General features: G+C 40.9%; 1 long non-coding RNA gene across 1 annotated transcript in view; it reads right to left on the minus strand.

Annotated features, from left to right (window-relative positions):
- The window catches only part of LOC108789020, a 97,833-nt gene extending 80,882 nt beyond the window's left edge, over positions 1–16,951 (minus strand). The window contains exon 1 of the long non-coding RNA XR_001941372.1: positions 16,704–16,951. This is a non-coding gene — a long non-coding RNA (uncharacterized LOC108789020). The remainder of the gene's footprint in view (positions 1–16,703) is intronic.
- Positions 16,952–20,878: the final 3,927 nt, after the last annotated feature.

The following is a 20,878-nucleotide window of genomic DNA, read 5'->3' on the forward strand; positions in this document are numbered from 1 at the left end:
CAAATATTGAAATGGGGATAGGTTTTCTAAACACTTAAAAAACCCAATATGGTGAGACATGTCTAAAGATTCCCCACAGACATGAGACCGTCTTCATATCTGGCTGGAGGTGACTGGTTCAAAATGTTGTCAACTCATGTCTATGGGCACCTTAATGTGCCAAAAAAAAAAAAACCTTACTGCCTGCAAAAGAAGTCTGTGCTTATCCATCCCACTCAACCGCCACTGATAACTCTGGCTAAAGATTGTTTGGCATCCACCACTCTTCCAAGTGTGCTGCTGGGGATGAGCAAAACCTGCTGCTTTACCCTAAATGAGCAAGCCATCGGTTTGCTTTAAATGATTCACAAGTCTTTGATCAGTAACATTTCCTGAAAGAAAACCTGTCCTGAGAGACATATGGAGGCTCCCACTGATGTCCTTAATCAGTAAATACTAGTCACCTGGCTGTCTCTAGCTTCATTACTTTGAGACCCGGGCCTGAAGCAAGGTCAAAACTCCTATCTGCAAAACTTGTCCAGGTCAGGGCTAGGTATAGTACTGAATGGACGGCACCCGTGTGTTAGTCAGATGGAGGAGTCAACAATGGCTTCCATACTCAGTAGAGGTTTCCTTTAATCAGGCTACTTAAAGGGGCCTGTTAAAATGAACTGAACTCTCATAAAAAAGCTTTGAAATACAGAACTGTAAACATTAATGTGTCGTTACCATTCGTATTCTCTACGTGAAATTCAATCATAAACACGAGCAAAAAAAATTGTATAGCTCTGCCTAACACACATCAACGTGCATTAAAACTGCATATTCACATAAATTCATATGAAATTGTATGCAATAGAGTTCATTATCACTATGTGTTACTGCATGTGCATAGATAGCAGCAGGCTCTTGCTCTTCCTTGTTGAGATATAAAAGCAGATTAAATCTATTTGGATGCTGAAGGCAGGCACTTTTCTTTAATCAGCCCCAGTGAAGTCCCACATATATAACAAAATGATGTGTAATGTGGAACTGTCATTGATGTTGAATGCTGATTAGAATATGCAAGGATAGCAGCTATGCTTCACTTCCTCTGATTATTATAAATGAGGCACAGTGATTGTTGTTACCTAGTAATAACCAACAAATACTGTATCTTATACAAATAAACATGATTTCAGTGCTACAGTACACCACAGGGGAACTAAGGTAATATACTTCTAAAAGCCTAGTAACTAAAATACTAATAAAGTGCATCTTCACTTATTATTTGCATCCTTCATAATTGCCTCTACCCCGCTGTGGCCTGCCTCAGTACTCCAAACCGCCATTGAGAACTGCAGTACTATAGCCATCTGTGCAATGCCAAATTCACACCTGACCAGTTTCATTACTGTATATTTCAGATTTATTAAATCTGCCACAGCAGATTGCCTGTAATAGAAAGAATCAGGCCATCGTTATTAAACGTGACAACAGCACAGTAAATTTCATTATGCAAACATAATTATGTTTAGTGACAACAAAGCTAATTATTAATTCGCTTGGCCTCCTAGCAGTCTGTGCAGTTTGGAAGTCACCAACAGTTGTTCCAGCAGAGCCGCACTGTGCAGATGTCTACTACTCTTTATGCACTGAGCAAAACTGATTAGGCGCAAAATGCAATTTATATTTAGGAAGACAACAAGGAAATGATAGAGCACGAACACAACATTCGTAAACACACCTCTAGGCAGGCTAGGCAGTAATACTTCCTTTACATTTGGCTATGTTTGTTTCAGTTGAGAACAGAAAGGTCTTTCAATCTGAAAATAAGCCATCAAATCACTATTGATTAATACTATTCAGTTATGTAGGCCATATACAGAACAAGCTGACTGGGTTTCCTTTTGTGGTAAATTTCCATAAATTTTGGAGCTGTTGAAGAATTGCATTAAAACATTTGTTTTGTATGACCATCTTATCCTACTGGTAGAAATCTTTGTAGCTAGCGGTATTGGCTCAGTCTATACTGATATCCATATACATCCCACAGCAAAGGGGCCCATGCTGGAAATCCATAGAAAACTGCAACAACAGGATTGATACAAAATCAAAGAGCAGCAGAGCTGAAACAATAAAGATACCCCCAGTCTGCCTGCTTGTACATGCATCCCATACATTTAAAGCCTTTCTGCTCCCCCACCTTGGCCAACCTTGTGCTGCCACCTTCCTACTCCAGTCAACTAGCAAGGCTCGGTAGCACATTGACAAGATCAGATGACAAGACAAGGCTTGGGGAAGAAAAGCAAGAGGCTGCTCCCAGGGTAGGAGTTACCAATATGCAAAATAGGTTCAAATGTTTTTATATACCTGACCATCACGACTTTATGAGCTTGCTTCCATCCCAAAACCATAATTATTAATATGGTCTTGTCCCCCTTTTATGCCAAGTACAGCTTCCACTCTTCTGTGTGATTTTGGAGTATTTTTATGGGAATATGGGCCTATTTAGCCCAGAGCGTTTGTGAGGCCAGATACTGATAATGGACAAGAAGGCCAGGCTCACGACTGGCAATACAATTTAACCCAAAGCTGTTCAATAGGTCTGAAGTTAGGGCTCTGTGCAGGTCACTCAAGTTCCTCCACACCAAACAAATAAAACCATTTCTTTATGGACCTGGCTTAGCGTGTAGCAACACAGTCATGGTGGTACAGAAAAGGGCATTCCTCAAGTCATTGCCACAAGCTTGGAAGTACACAAGTATCTAAAATGTCTTTATACTGTATGCTCTAGCATTAGCAGTATAGGTGTGATATTCAGTTTTCCACCAACATTTGGCCATGTAGTATGCAATATTAATGCTGGGTGCACACAACAGGTTTCTAACCATTTCAACCAGCTTTTGAGAAAAAAAAATTAGCAATGCAGCCTACCTGTAAAATTGTTTGTGCACTATCTTAGAAAGTTCTAGTCAACAGATCTCTGAGGACGAAGGATGACCACTGCCAGAATGATTTTTGACACGAGCCATTTCAGGGTTTGAAAGTTTAGGTGAGAACTGAAATAAGCACACTGGCAACCTCAACAGTTGGCATACGTTAAAAGGAACTGTTTTGGGAGACATTAAATTGGTGGGTCTAGCTCTGCTTTAGGTTTTGACAAATATTTTCTTGCATAACCAAGAAATGTTCTGTAGTGAAATGATCATGAGTGAGAAAACTAAAAGTCAGTACTTAATTTTTAAACAGCAATTGTGCTACTGATAAAATGTCTCCAAAACAATTAAACACATCAAAATCAATATAACAACAGAACAGAGCGCACTGGCACTGGCCAGGCATATTGCCACAGTTCACCTTTAGCATCAACATAGTATGTTACGTGATGGGGCCATGACACAACCTGCAGTATGGATTATAGGCCTGGTTCACACCTGGGCATTTTACAGTGCTGATTGACGCACTGTAAAACGCTCAACATGTGAAAACCAATAATTGCCTATGGGCATGGTTCCCAACCGGGTGTATTTCAGCGCGTAGGAACGCGCTGAAAAACGCCCTACGCCCAAAGAAGTACAGGAGTTTCTTTGGGCTGTATTTTCCGCGCGTATCCATTAGGATACAGCCAGATAGCCCTCGTAAATGCGCATTTGTCGCGTTTCTTTTACCGCGAATCGTGGTGAAACTCGTGGCAAACGCGCATATTCCGTGCGCCCAGGTGTGAACCCAGCCTTAGAGAGGTATGTTACTGTTATATGCTGGGCATTGTACATTTGTTTGTGAGAACAGATCGTGTTTTCTTTTTAATAAAAGGGACTAAATGTGCTTTACATGGCCAGTGTACTTTATTCTGTTGTATACTGCAATTTACCCTATCTGCACATGAGCTGCCAGCCAAAGTCTTGCATTGAATCAGATGCATGTACTTCGGTAGTGGTGTGACCCTGCTGAAGCACTATGGAATACATACATTTTACACTGGAAAATTATTTTGACCCATATTTCCCGCATTATCTGTCACCTCCTAAAATGCTGAATTGTTATTCATGTTTATTGGATACTCAAACAATATTCATTGAAAATCAGCAAATCTACGACCAGTTAGCAGATCTATGATCAGAAAGATTAGCAAACCATGTCCAATTGTTACGATTTTCCAATGATAAAATATCTTCAACTTGTGTGCTGTGCCTCCCTACTGCATGGCCATAAACGGAAATGCTTGGACGACCCAAGTGTTTCTGTGAAACCCCAGAACACTACAACACATTTTATACCAACCTTGGCTATTTCACCGTGCTATAAAATACAGGCCTTTTATTAGGAGGAATAATTGTTCATGACCGTTGCAATTAAACATTGCATATTACAATTAAATTAACAGCCCAAGGGCCATTTCACTGATCACGATATAGTACAATACCAATGGGATTAGTTTTCATCAGCAAAGCGCATATCATAGTTTCCACGCCACAAACTAATAATGAAATCTGTATTTTTAATATATCCAAATTATTAGGCCCCATTCACATTAGCCCATTTTGATGCACCAAAACACATGCATTTTGCTGCATAAAGTTACATTTCATGTAGAGATCCCATTCTTTCTATAGACCTTCTTAACATCTCCAAAATACGCCCCTTCCTCACCAATCAAACCGCAAAATTACTCATCCACTCACTGAGGGGCGGGCTTCCGATGACCGCAATGCTGAACGGGCAGTGTGCGCGTGCGCACACCGGCCCGCTCGGCATTTGTCTTCCGAGCACCGTTCTAACCAGCCGAGAATCGTACGATTCCCGGCTGGTTTTCGAACATGCTGGTTCGACAGAAGACGTGCGACCGTACAGTAGAAACGGTCGCACGTCTCCGTTCACACTGCTCGATTATCGTACGAAAAACCGATCGCATACGATTATCGTACGATAATCGTGCAGTGTATGGGCACCTTTATTCACCTAATCAACCACTCAGTGTCTGCAACTCCCCCTTTGCCAATCCCTCCACGGGCTTCCAATAGCCCAAAGGATAAAATTAAAAATATTACCAACCACTTACAAAGCCATCCACAACTCTGCCCCCCGGCTATATCTCAAACCTGGTCTCAAAGTATTACACTAACCGTCCCCTCTGCTCTTCCAAAGACCTCCTGCCTTCCAGCTCCCTTGTCAACTCCTCCCATGCTCGCCTCTGGGACTTCTCTAGAGTCTCTCCCATCCTCTGGAACTCTTTACTCCAGCCTGTCGGACTATCTCACACTCTAACTGCCTTTAGGTGTTCCTTTAAGACTCATCTCTTCAGGGAAGCCTATCCCACCTCAACCTAACCACTGAACTATCCCTTTCTCAAATCCAAAGGGAAAACTAAATGGGCCTATTCACACCTATGTGTGTGTGTGTTACATGTGCTCTATGTACTAACAGAACAGTGTGAATCCAGCCTTAGTGTTTTTCAGAGTACTTGTATTTATTTTGATAAACCTATTAAAGCAAAACAGATAAAAAATAATGAGCCCATTAAAAAAATTAAATAACAAAGCCAATGCGTGCTGCAATATTCACCTTCAGTTAATAGATTTCCCCAGTTTTATTTTACTGCCACTAGATGTTTTCAGTCTGGCAGCCAGCTTCCTTCAACCCACTTCCTCTGAGCCCGGGTCTGGGCCCTCTCCAGCCCATGAATGTATAGTGTAAGAACAAGCAGCACAGTAATACGTTTAAGTGTCACTCTGCCTGGTGTCAATTATCGAACTTTAGGGCCCATTCACACCATATCCAGATCATCACCATGACCAGGCCAGATTGTTTCCAGACTCAAAATGCATCCTCATGTATTCCTATGCTATTTCTGGCCTCCGCTCACACGAACACAGTCCTTTCCAGACCAGACCAGATAAATACTGATTTTCCTATTTTGTCTGGTCTGGAATGCACTGGAACGCATAAAAACGCATAAAAAATGCATATAAACGCACCGGAACACACTGGAACGCATCTGTAAGACCATTTTAACCCCTTCGTGACTGACGACGTACAGTGTACGTCGCCAGCATCGGGGCTGTTTAAACAGACTCCCGGCGACTTTTGCCGCCGGGAGTCTGTTTAAACTTGTAGAGCCGACTGTCGGCTTTACAACAGAAGCGATCCTGGTGACTTACCTGTCGCCAGATCGCTTCTGCGTCCCGAAGAAGGGGCCGCCCCCCCACACGGTCGCACGCAATCTGTAAACTGGGCATGTTGGGTATCGTTTTACTCGTTGTAACCTCATCTTTTATATTTCATTTAAAAAATGGGTAATTTGTTGTGTTTTGGGGCATTTAATTAAATTTGTCACTAAATTTTGGGGTTTAATAAGGAGTTGCGCTAATATTGCGCAACATAAAAATTTTCAACTACCACCATTTTATTCTATAGGGTCTTGGCATTCAGAAAATATATAATGTTGGGGGGTTTTACGTCATTTTCAGGCCTAAAATGTGGAATATAACATGGGTGCAAAAAATGAAAAAAGGGCCTCAGTCATGAAGGGGTTAAGCTAAAAAATAATTTCCAAATGCGGCCAAAACGCAATGCACTGCGTTCCAGATCTGGTCCAGAAAATGGTGTGAACCTGCCCTTACTACACATGTTGCTTTCACCATCTGCACAAACATTTTACATTGGTTTTTACAAATTTGAACTCCTCATGTTACCAGTTCATACACCACATATAGTATTTCATGGTAATTTATAATATATAGATTTTAACACTATTTACCATAAATATAATATCAAGTTAACACTCCCTAAAACATGCTTGGCGATAATTGTGTGGTTCGATGAATTGTCTATTGAGGGTGGCAGGAAATTTAACCATTTGGGTTGGTGATAAAACATGGCTTCATGAGAAAAAGGCTTTCAATAACTAAATATCCTTAGTTTTCGATTCCACCATTATGTGATCTTTAGGTTTGTGAACTGGAAATTTTACTGGGAAATCTATCATGAGGTTAAATAAAAAATAAAAATGCAGTTAAACATTTCCTTTACAAATATTGCTGTAGCAAAGGAGAAGGTATTACGTTGAATAACCCATCTGAGTAATAAAACAGCTATTTATTGTTGAGAAAAAAGAAATTGGATGTAAATGTTATCTAAATGCTGGTACCACACAGTAGTATAACTGTTCTGTATCATCTATATAGCAGTTTGTGCAGCCGCTGTTCATTAGATTGAATTCAATGACAACAGATCTCTTCCACGATAAAGGAGCATTTACACTTGGAAAGCAGCGTAATACTGTGCACATGGGAGAAATCACCAGGTGCTCATCAGAGAAGACTACAATGTTACTGCAACCAGATTGATATTATCTCAACTTTACTTTTATCAGATAGTACAGCCAGTCTGGTGCTGTAGTTAGGGCTTGTTCACACCAAATGCGGACCAGATCTGCATGAGTTTTTGCACATGCACTGCAGTTTGTTTTGCTGAGTTTTTGCCACATTCTGTGCCTTTTTTTTTAAGCCTAAAATGGGCTTTTACTGCGTTTCAGGGTGTTTGCATGCATTTTTATGCTTTTGCATGTGCAGAAAAAATAGGGCATGCTGCAGTATTTCTACATGCTCTGGAACTGAACGCTGTGGTGTGAACTAGAGCCCAAAATACCATTGGAATACATTGGATGCATTTGTGATGCGTTCTGTAACTGCTCTGCACCTGCTCCGCACTTGGTGTGAAGAAGCCCTCAGGGTTATCTAGCTAGGTCCCCTCCATGCCCACAGCCTGTGACTGTAGAATCAAGGTACAGCAGAAGACTAATGAGCTCATTCCTCTGCTCTCTCCTCCTATCAGTATGTACTGTCAGCCCATGTGCATACAGCACACCTGCTTAGCCACTCCCTTCCTAGTGTGATTTCTGCTGTGCAGTTGAATGCAGAAAGATTTTACCAACTTGCATTACATGCTTACATTTATTTCCAGCCAATTGTCTTACTCTGGCCATATACAGGTAGATTTTCAAACAAACTTTCCTACAAAAAATTTGGTCAAAACATTCAATAACGCCATCAGAGACTTGAGTCTTTTCGGCAAAACATGTCAGAGCCTGTGGATCTTGTCATGCCTGTAACATTTTAGATTCCTGGGAATAAACTTTTTTACATAGAGGTCCTGGCTGTTGAGTGCGGCTTTACATACATTGGCCATCAAAGACTTGTTGAATATCATTCGACATTTTATTTGATTTTAACAATAGATTTTGAATGCAGTTCTCAGATAAATACATCATTCACTGTTAGAATTTCCTTCCTTTGGAAAAAAATAAATCTTCATCCTGCTCCTTCAATTTTTTTTTGTTACTACAGTCGAAATTGGTTGTCAATTTAACCCCATTAACTATTAGAAACTCAAGCAAATGTTCCAAAAGCACATTTTTTTCAAGCTCTGCGGGCGTATATGGCCTGCTTTACAGTGTAATAGACAATACAACTCTCTGCTTGTACCATTGATGGGTAAAAGTAAACCAAGGTCAAATGTTTTATCTGCTTTATGATGTCATTTAAATGATACAAGAACCCAGTATTGTTTTATCCTTAAATCCCATTTTTTCCACTTCAGGCAACCTATGATCGGCCTTTATGCCGACTCCTCTACCCGTATGTTCATGCTTATCATCTCAGTTACAATGTCCCTGTTTGTGCATACAGCACAACAACAAAGCTACCTACCTCCCATTGAGAGACCTGCACAGCAGTGATTAATCAGTCCCTGCCACAGAAAGGGTTGTATAACATTAACCATAGTCAAAGAGGCAGCTGTATGGAGGATCCCTCTAATTGCCGAGTGCCATACATCCAATGCGTGATGCTTTGAGGGTTTCTCAGACGTGACTCTCCTATTGACAAAACAAGTGCATACAGAGAGCAGCCAGTTTACAGAGGAACCTGAAATTTGTGTCTCCAGTGAGTTTCCTTTATTTCCATTATTAATGCTCCTGATCCTGTCAATTCTCTGCATGTACAGTTCATTCCCTGTGCATGCAAAAAATTGACAGGTTGAAGAGTATTTTAGAAAAACTCCAGGTTTTTTTTCCTTCAAATTAGCCCTTGCAGTGGGTCTACTCCCACACTGCAAGGGTTAAGTGCTCGCTTTGGTTTAAGGAAGACAATAAAGAAAATATACTCACCTGATCCTCAGCCCTGTGGCAGTTACTGCTCACCTCTCTTGCCCTCCGCTTCAGTTGTGGTATTTCCCTTGGTATCCTCACATCTAATTGATCTGCATTAGACGTGATAATGTAACATGTCCAGAGACCGCCAAGGGAAAGTAAGCTGCGGAGACTAGTCTAGCAGACAGGCAGGAACGAGGATCATATGAGTATTTTTTCTTTGAAAAAATCCTGGGGTTTTTACATAGTAGGCTTTTAAAGCTGTAGAGACACATATTTTAGGTTCCTCTGTACTCTGGCTTCTCTCTCTATGTGCTTGCTTTGTCAACAGAAAAGCCACGTCTCAAAGCATCAGGCATTGGATGTATGGCAGTATGCAATTTCTGATTTAACCTTATGTGGGAAATGTGTGAATTCTAGGGGAAAGTTTTGTTAATATTTGGGTGAAAACATTGATAACTAGACTCATGAACACATGAAATGACATAAATAGATACCAATCCATCCAATCACAGTGTCTAGCTAGTCAAGCATGCCATTATTTGGTAAGCCAAGGTGGTTATATTTAAGCACCGCACACCATGTGGTTCCACATGTTAGATCATAATTACACACTAGAATTTAAAATAAAATATTCAAGGAGGTATGTCAGCTATGCCCATGACCCAATGTGATCCTGTTAAAATGTGGCGCATGCTATACTGAGCACAGATCTGTTGGAATTGCTAAGACATGGCAGTTTGTATTACTTATGATAAATATTCTGATAACTGTAAACCTCCCAGGAATAATAGAAAAATAAGTGTTATAAAAAAAGGACACACTCCCGAAAATGATATACACATCAGAAAAAACAAAAATAAATATTATGTGTCAAAATCTTCAGATATGGAGTTGCACAAGAGGATGCACAAATTACAATTATTACCACTTCTTATATGTGGTAATTCAGTTTGCAAAAATCTGCTGCTGTGTTCTTCAATCACATCCTTTAGACCTCTAATAGCAAACTGACCTTTAAAAAGCATTCATGTTAATAATTTTATTGAGATTCCTTCAAAAGGTCTGTTTTTAAAATCCTTTAAAGTGACATTAAACTCAGCAGTTAAATCTTAAAAATGCTTTCAAATAACATAACTATTAACAAAAATCATATCGTTCAGCTGTATTTCCTCAAATCATCTCTGAATTGGTGCTGACACTGTCCTTTCTTCTGGAGGGTGGCTACTTTTGTTCTCCATGGTCCCTGTGTGTGTTGTAAAGTAGACACTGCTCCAAATTTGCTCCCAATCTCACTACAATCTCACGTTTAGTTTACTCATTTGTATTGAGATTGTAGTCCATCACTGGAGCGAGCTTGGACCGGTGGCTACTTTACAACACACACAGGAACCATGGGGAACAAAAGTACCCACCCTCCAGAAGGAAGGACAGTGTCAGCACCAATTCAGAGATGATTTGAGGATCTACAGCTGAATGATACACAAATAAGATACATTTTTGTTAATAGTTCTTGAATGCATTTTTAAGGTTTAACTCCTGAGTTTAGTGTCACTAAATCAATAAAAAAATAGCTGTACAGTGCAATTCTGAAAAGTTGCTGTAAAACTACTTTTACCCAGGCAGTCTGACAGAGGTTCAACTTCTTCCCCACTTTACAAAACTGTACCATAACATTTGCAGGAGTTGGACTTTAAAAGAGAATATATACAAGGTTACTCACTCGGCTGCCGAAGGCCTCGTACGGCTGTTTCAGCCGTACATCCGCTAAATTCAGCCGTACATTGGTTGCCTTCAGTCAGCCGAAGTGCAGAAGTACTTTGACTCAGCCGATCCAACATCTGGCTCGGCTGAGCCCGAGCTCCGGCAGCTCACTCGCTGCCGTTCGCCCCTATTCTCATAGCTCCGCCCAACTGTTTCCTATTGGCCAGCACCCGCTTGAGTGTTCAAGCAGGTCCCGGGCCAATGAATAACAACTGGGCTTAGCCGGCTGTGACGTCACAGCCAGCTCCGCCCAGTTGTTATTGTTTAATGACATATCAGCGTCCCCAGGACATTTGGGGAAGCTGATCTGTCATTACAACTGGGCGAAGCCAGCCGTGACATCATGGCTGACTCCGACTCAGCTGTCATTTGCGGAGCGAGCGGCCGGCAGGCCGTTCGTCCTGCTTCGGTTGTTAACTTCGGTTCAGTCGAGCCGAAGTACATGCCTTCGGCTCGGCTGAGCTGCTCGGCCGCCTTTGGCAGCTGTACGAGCTATAGTGAATAACTGAACCAAAGGGCTCCAGCGGCCGAAGAGAGTCAAAGGATCAGCCGAAGCTACAGCTGGATCCTTCAGCTCTTTAGTGAATAACCCCCATAGTATTTTCATGGTGTGGAAGACAGATCAGCTTGATGTAAATAATAATATGAACATGTGTTAAAGAGATGCTATAGAAGAAAAAAAAATTATGCAAATTTAAAACGCTGCAATTAAGCATTTAGTAGTCTTAATTTTTCTGTGCTTTTAAATGTTGGTGAAAGGGTCTTTCTAATGGTTTATAAACCTTTTTTTCTATGTATACTTGGTAATTATGCATGAGGGTAGCCATATATGCTCATTATGTCTACAGGCTTCCTGCCTTGCAGTACTACACAACTTCTATACACTGCATGGTGACATTCATTTCGAAAACACAAGCTCAGTACGTACCAAGAGACGAAGGCAAAAAAACTAAACATTGTATTGCATTGGCTGCCTTAACACAACACACATTACTGTGCGAAATACCACACGATAATTAGTCTTTTGAATCAGCCATGTTGCCTGCTGCAACAAGACAAAAGGTAAGAAATATCTTTTTTTTTATTATTTTTCGGGGCATGCTGTGTGAACAGATACACATTACAAACATATAAAAAAGTTTTCTCAAATTTGACTAAAAAAGTGGAAATACAGTTTAAGGCTGGCTCTACACATATGTGTGTCAGTCGGCCCGCTGTTCTGTGCTGAGCGTGTGCTCACAAGACAGTGACCAAGCTGCCACTGATAGCTCCCAGTCACTGGTTAGAATCGGAAGCCAGTGGGATATGGGCTCCTGATCATGTGACTGCTGTGACAGCCAATTACAGCAATCATATAATTGGGAAGCCCATCTTCGACTTCCGGTGTTATTATCCCCTAAAGGGCCACTGGGAGTAGGTGGCAAGGAGTTAAAGCGACAAAACAAATGTGCTGAAAAAAAGTACCTGCAAAGAGCAAGTGAATGATTTCCTCTTCTGATGTCTGCACCAGCAAACATGGCTTTCATGAATTTGGAAAAGAGCTATATTTTTGGTGTTAGCTGAGTAACTGCCAACATGACAGATATACTGTACAGGTATTATTGGGAATACTAAATGTTCTGTTTCAGCTTATGACTAGATCGCACATACTACATTTATGACTTTTTGCCAAATAGTATTGTTTCCCAGCTGTTCTAGCACGGAAATAAATGGAAGCAGTCGAGTGCCAATGCCTCCCTTTAAAGCATACTCATGTGTCACTGTAGTATGTCTGAACTCCCACCGTGCTTAGCACAGCCATTGCAGGCCGATGAGAGCAATCCTTCTTCTGACAAATAGCTCAGACACTTACTGCAACATTACCTTGCTCTGAGCATTTTGTTTCTCAATTTGTTATCTAGACAATCCTCAATGAACGATAATAGGAAGCGTGCAAATGGCTAACCAACAATAAGCTACTTTGTCTGGTATCTTTGTTATTAGTCACTCATTGGGGGTGATTTACTAAAGGAGTAAATCTTTCACTTTGCCAAGTCAACCTAAAAAAATAGAGATTTCAATTAAATATGCATGGATGAAGCAAATTCAGGTTCACTGAGCCAAGTGAAAAAAATACTCTTTTAGTCAATCAAAAATTTCCAACATATTCCTTTTTTAATTTTGATGTGAGACAAAGTAAATTGTATTTGCTTTGTCTCACATCAAGGAAATCAACCACACTCTGTTGATCTTCACCGAACATAAACGTTTATTCTTTAATCACAGTCACACTGTTATCCCTGCCCTGAACTGCCCACCTTCAGCGTTTTTCACTTTTTCGGGCTTAATCATAATCGTATTTGCCTTGTGTTTGGGTCAAAAAGTGGAACAACCAGACAGGCTATGCTGAGAAATCTGAAGTATTACTATGCCAAGGAAGGGTTCACTTTTAGTATATTCTGCACCCGGGGAACTATGTGAAATGCCAAATTAAACCAAACACACAAAAAAATATAATTAATACACATATACACATATATATATATATATATATGTAAATATACATACATACATACAGACAGCATATACGCACACACACATTCACAAATAAAGCTGCAAACATATGTAAAACATCTGTCTGCATTAATTCAGGCATACTGTAAAAAGATAAAGACAACTCTAAAAGGGTAATAATGATGGGCAAAGTGCAGTTATCCCCTATAAGCAAATTGATTTCAGATTCCTGTTACAGAAAGATTTCTAATTGCGAAAAGTCACCAATCTTACACATAACAAAATCGCATACCCACCTTTTCAATATTGATTTGCAACCATATTCATTTTTAACAGATATACTTTTACCAACTCAAAAGTAAAATAAATAGGCACTACAAATTCACTGAACTGTCTGCCAAACTGTACATATCTTAAAAGTTAGATGGAAAAAGGTTTTATAAGCTCAGGCTGGAAACAACACAATAGCCAGCCAATGCGTTTAAAAAAGTGCTCTTAATAGAAACTCAAGGTCTCGGGCTCCCTAAAAGTGCTTGTTGTTTCCTGGATCAGACAGACTGGCTCCTTAATTATATATTAATGTATTCACCACTGCATTAACCTGTATAGGTTACTTAAAACTTTCTAAAAATACTCAATCTTGTTTGAGTTTGGTGAATACAAAAAAACAACCCCCGACCAGGTACAGAAATAGTATTCTACAATAAATGCCATTTCTAAAAACAGCGCATTTGCAATTTTTCTCCATGCTCACATAAGCCCGACACCCGTAAAGATTAACATTCCCTTGAATCTCAGGCGGCCTTCCAGTACATAATCAAACAAAAGTGTTAACAGACAATACAAAATTTTGCCACCTCATAATAAAGCATTTCTGCCAATGATTACTAAAATAAATTGTCATCACTGTTTAGGTTATATACTAAAGTAGATGGCAACAAAGATCACCCCAGATGCACTGAGAGTTTAAAAGCATTCAACTGTCAAGTGGATCACACAGAAAACTGATGAGCTATGAACATAAGATGTTACAGATTTAAACATCAATTATAATCAAGTAAATCATAAAAGACATCTACCACAGTTAGTATGCACAAAATATGTGATGGATTAAGTGTCCAACATTCAGGTGGACTGTTTCTAAAAGGGAGGCATGGGATGATAATACTCAGTGATGCTGAAGCTGTAGCACTACACATAGGACCTGCTATTATATTAATACCTGTATCATCCTGTAATGACAACCAGGGCCTTTATCTTTGTAATCAGTACTTTAATTGCTATGTGCATGTCCCCATTATTATCATATACCTGCTGTTTCCCACTATGCCAGTACTACTATGACATTATTATCATAAACCTCCTATTCCCAATTATGCCAGTATTATGCCTCATTAATATCATATACCTCCTGTTTTCTTCTATGCCAGTACTATGTGTGTTTTTTTTTCAACCTGACTAACTATGTAACTATGCCCATTATTATGATACACCTCATGCTTCCAACTATGCCAGTACAATGCCCCATCATAAACCTCCTGTTCCTAACAATGCCAGTATTATGCCCCATTGTTATCATGAACCTCATGTTCGCAGCTATGCCAGTACTATGCCCCATTATTATCATAAACCTCATTGTTTCAACTATGCCGGTACTATGCCCCTTTATTATTATATACCTCATGTTCCCAAATATGCCAGTACTATGCCCCATTAAACATCTCCTGTTCCCAGCTATGCCAGTATTATGCCCCATTATTATCACACACCTCCTGCTCCCAACTATGCCACTATTATGCCCATTATTTTCATACACCTCATGTTCCCAACTATGCCAGTAGTATGCCCCATTATTATCACACACCTCCTGTTCCCAACTATGCCACTAGTATGCTCATTATTTTCATACACCTCATGTTCCCAACTATGCCAGTAGTATGCCCCATTATTATCATACACCTCTTGCTGCCAGCTATGTCAGTACTATGCCCCATTATTATCACACACCTCCTGCTCCCAACTATGCCACTATTATGCCCATTATTTTCATACACCTCATGTTCCCAACTATGCCAGTAGTATGCCCCATTATTATCATACACCTCCTTCTGCCAGCTATGCCAGTCCCATGCCCCATTATTATAATTCGCCTCCTGCTGCCAACTATGCCAGTTCTGGTTCTGAGAGTCCTAACAGGTCCTGTTTTTCACCATCCCATTGAAAACACAGTTTTGTTAATAAGCAGCATAGTGGACAAGAGAACACTAATAACTTCACCGGTGATGTGAAGCAATCTAGAAAATGTGTCATGTTATCAGTAATTAGGGGTAGGTTTGAGAAAACGCAACATACCAGCAAAATAACATAAACATGTAATCGGTTATATTTACAATTATTGCAATGCCATTTATGTTCCAAATTCTATAACATACCAGTTCTAAAAAGAACATACCGGCAAAATGTAATCTATCATAATAATTACAATTGTTGCAATGCTGTTTATGTTCCAGTATTAATAACATACCAGTTCTAATAAGTACATAGAATCAAAGAAAACAAAGAATCAAAGAAAACATGAAAATGTATTCTGCTATATTATTTACAAATATGTCAATGCCACTTGGGTTCCAATAATAATGACATACCAGCAAAATAACATAAACATGTATACTGTTGTATTTAAAATATTTGTTTTATATTTTATAAATATTATATTTGTTGCAATGCCACTTGTGTTTATTATTATTATTATTAATAATAATTATAATAATAAACCAGTTCTAATAAGAAATTACCAGCAAAAAAAACAGGAAAATGTAATTTCCTATATTAATTACAATTGTTGCAATGCCACCTATGTTCCAATAATAATCACAGCAAATCAAATAAGTAGAACCCCCCCCACATAAAAGTAAACATTTCATAAAATTGATAAATCTTAATTTTAGAAAACCTAATGAGCCCAGGCTGCAGAGGAGCCAAGTTTCAAATACAGCCAAAAATGAGAGCTAGTGCCCAACTTTATGTCTCTATTGTTGTCAACAGAAGCACATGTCACTTGGCTCCTTGAAGGTTCCATCTGGCTCCTAGATTGGACTGATAGTTGATGAATTATTCATTCATTTACCCACCCATGACAAGCACATATACACATTGCTAAATCAGTGCTATGTTAGCTACACAATGAAATGATGAAATATAACCAGGCACTTAGGGATCCTTAGGATCAATGGTGAAGCAAGGCTGTTGGCTGCGATTGGTCCCCAGCCATCCCCAGTGCATCCTGTTACAGTGTCATCCCCATCCCTTGCCGGCTACATGAAAAGGCCTCCCTTACCTGGGTGTAACATACTTTGGAAATAGAAGATGACCAGGACGAAAGATCCTAAGCAAGTGACCAGCACCATCCTGCAGATCCGATTCATCCTCATGACCTCCATGAGAGCTTGCTTCATACCGCTGCTTGGGAGGATGGATGCAGCCTGGCTGTGCTGCTTCTGTACTGCTTCCGTACAGGGTGTGGATGGCGCACTGTGCTGCTGCTCCTTAAACTTGTCCTGCTCTATGTGGCTCGCTTCTTCTCACTCTGTGCATTGACTGGCACACGCTGTGCTTCTTCTTATGCCTGGCTACGAGGAACCATTGCAATGTCGCTTTGTATATGCTGGATTTACATGACTCTAGGCTGACACTATATACAGAGGTATGGTTTGTATAGTGACCCCTCTGTGTGTGTGAGTGAGTGAGCCTGATGGAGTGTCTGCGTGCAGATAACGTGATGATGCTCCTGTGCGGTCCTGTGGATGGCGTGAGATGATGCTCTTGTCCGGTGTGTTCGGTTTGGGGAAGCTATATATCTAGCAATGTCTAGGGAGCCGGGCAGGAGGATGCTGATGACAGTGGTGATGTGGATGAGAGCAGCTGCCTGCCTTGTCTACACACTGCTCAGAGGCTCAGCTCAGCTGCTCTGACAGCGAGCGATAGGAGAGCGGAGCCTGACGCCGGGCAGCAGCACATCTCGCCCCGCCCTCTTTTGTTTATCGGCTACAAAGAGTCAATGCAGCTTCCACACTGCCACCTGCCGTCCGCCGGCTGTAATGACATCCCCCTGGTGTCTGGAGTGTGCAGAGCGCTGGTTCCCAATGGAAAGCAGCACTGAGGGGAGAAGAAAGGTAAGAACACAGCCACGCTGTGCCCATAGAACTAAGTACAGAGAACTATGGCCAAAACTTCTTTGGGGATAGTTCTCTTTTGGATCACAGGAGGACATTTAGTAATATCCTCCTGTAACCCAAAACTCAACGTGTAGTGGGCTGACAGAGCAGGGCAGCGCTGCAGCTGGGAAGGATCCTGAGGATATAGTCAGGATTAGGCTGACCATATTTCCTTGAGCCACAAACGGGACATCGGGATGACAAAAACAGGACGGTTTTAATATTCTGTATCCATGAAAAAGTAAGATGATAACAAAAGTCTTATGACAATATAGTGGATGTGTACAGCATAAAGTTTTGGACAAAATTAATTATTTTGCTGTTTCAGATTCGGAGGCAAAGAGCCTCTGAATCCGAAATTACACATTGAAGAAAAAAGAAAAGGTGTGTCGGCCATATTGACCGGTGGCGCATCCTTATGCACACATGCACGCATAGATACAATGGGTCCCGCCATCATGGTGCACCCAAGAGGCTGGTGTGTCTTCTTACGTGACGTCAGATGCACCAAGATGGCGGCGCCTATACAAAAAATTACTATATGCCTGAATAAATAGTAATTTGTATATTCGGTTTTATAGTAATTTGGATTGACAGAAATTCATTGATTTGGCAGATCGTCCAGATCCAAATGCACATCTCAACATTCAACAATTATTCTTCAGCGAGAGAACTCATACAATGCAGTGCATTCTTTCTGCACCTTTCCCCCTTCCTATACTTGCTCATATCCTTCCATTGTGTCAGTTTGAGGAGCAGAGAACTATGCCATGAACCTAAGATTTCTTGGAGCACTGCCTTGCTGAGATAAAAGCTCTGCTGTCGATCATATAAAATGGCTGCCTAAAGTCCACGCCAACGCTTTCTTTTCCTTCGCAGCAGCACTGACTGGGAGGAAGTTACGCCTATACGTAACTTCCTCCCAGTCAGTGCTGCCGCAAAGGAAGAATGAGCGCTGGCGGAAACTTCTTAGTAGTGCGCTCTGTGCACCTTCTTTATGAGACAAGCTGGCCGAACGGATGCAGAAGTTAAAGCCTGGCCACAGTTGTGGTTGTCTTAACATTTATATCAATGCGGCCAGCTGGTCTCATTAAGGAGACACACAGACTCAAAGCGCACTCCTAAAAAGTAAAACGGCAAAATTGATTTTTTTAAAGAAACGACGGGGCATGGGAAAAATTAAGAAATAACGGTACTGTCCCGTTTAAAAGAGGACATATGGTCAGCCTAGTCAGGAGTCACCCCGCTGCCTGATTGACAGCTGGCTCTGTCTCTCTAGAGTCAAAGTCAGCTGCGCCCACCTCCTCCCCTGTCTGTTCCTCTAATGAGTGCTGAAGGAACAGGGAGGGGTGGGTGTGAATCCCTGCAGGGAGCGTTAACTGACAGTCATCATTCTCTGCAGGGAGAAGAACAGAAACCAAGCAATCAGCAGTATGTGAACACTCAGTTCTAGATTAATAGAGCCAACAGCTGCAGTGTCGCACTCTGCCTCTAACTATGCAGATGAGTGCAATTCATAGGCATGCACAGGGGGTGTCCCAGGTGTGAGTGGGCACACCCTAATCACCCCGAGCACACTAAGCCAGTGGAGAGATTACTCTTTTTCTGTGACTGCTTAGTGATAAAGAGCTCAGCAGCACTTGCTACTTACACTCCTCATAACAGCCACAGTCCTCGGCTTCCCAGGCTTCTCATCCAATCGGGAAGCCAGGCGGGTGGTCACATGACCACCTGCAAGGCTCCCTGCTTCATTACTGCACCCCTGCTGGAAGAGGTAAGGGATACATGGGAAGAGATGGGAATCCAGGATGCCTCAGGTCTGTGTATGTACTATATATATATATATATATATATATAAACCAGAAATATTCAAAAACAGGCAAAGGAATTTTAAACCAAAATACAGTAATATAATGAAGAGCCTAGATCTACCTTGGGAAAAGAATGATTAATGTACTTCCCCCGTTAAAGGTTCAACTCTAATCAAATCTAGTTTGGGTAAAGAATGAAATATTCTGCAGCTCCTGCTGCTATATTTACCGTTTCAAGGCTGTCCACCTGCATAATCACCCAGTCATTAATCCAATGCTGCTCCTTTTGGGTTGAATGTCACCCAATGTCTTTCAACCCATTTTCTTTGAGTCCAGGGTGTCAAAGCTCTGCCCTCTTCAGTAAGCTTATACTAAAGGTGCACCGAAACAGAAATGTAAAAACCCAAACGTAACCAAAACAGAAAAAATTGTCAGGCCGAAACTGAAACCGATACTGAAAATGTTTTTATTTTTATTTTTTTTTATATTTTATTTTAACTTATTTTTTATAAACTGTTAAAAAATGTTTATATTTATTTGTATTTATTTATTCATTTTTTATTAAATATTTTCATTTTTTACTTTACTTTTAGGGGCTTCAGGGAAATATTAGGGGTCTAAACAGACCCCTGATATTTCCCTTTTAAATAGGAAAAGAGATTGAGAATACAGAGTCCTCAATCTCTTTTTCTGTATCCCCTGTTATCTGAATCCTCTATGAGTGTTCCTGTTCATTAATAACTTGAGACTATAGTATGATTACTGTAACCACAATTATGAATGAACAGGAGTGGATATAGATCACTCCCATTCATTCATAATTGAGGATATATTAACCATACCATGTCCTCAATTATCTACAAACACTCAGCGATCACTGATCACTAAGTGTTTGTAGCCCGCTCTCCTCTCTGATACACACTGTCACAGGAGGCTGTGTGAGCGGTGCGAGAGCCCAGCCTCCTGTGACAGCGCTGTCTCTGCCCCCACACCGACCTGCCGCACTGTGATAGGCGGCCGAGCGGCGTGGGAGGAGAGACACCGGCCGCTCACAGCGCTCTTGTCCCGAGGCGCCGGCTGTCACTTTCTCTCCTCCACGCTGGGACACAGAGCAGCGCCAAGCGGGGAGGAAATAAATCACGGATGCGCCGATGTATCGGCAGGAAAATGGCACTTTCGGCATTTAGCCAAAAGTGCCATTTTAGGCCGATATGTTTCGGCGGCCGATATATCGGTGCATCCCTAGCTTATACCACCTAAAATAATTGTTGTGGTGGAAGAGTACATATGGAGTTACAGTCAGCTTACCGATTTGAACAATTCTGCAAATAAGTCCATTGGAAGTAGGGATTGTATTTTGAAAAAACATGTAACTATGTTTAATGGAGAGGAATTACATTAAAGTCAAAACTTTTTTTCCCTCCCCCCCATGTTAATGTCAGCACTTACCTTAAATGATGTTTCTTAATCCGATCTTCTTCTTTCCT

The sequence above is a fragment of the Nanorana parkeri genome, unplaced genomic scaffold, assembly GCF_000935625.1.
Source record: "Nanorana parkeri isolate BGI_ZX_2015 unplaced genomic scaffold, ASM93562v1 scaffold369, whole genome shotgun sequence".
NCBI classification, from domain to species: Eukaryota; Metazoa; Chordata; class Amphibia; order Anura; family Dicroglossidae; genus Nanorana; species Nanorana parkeri.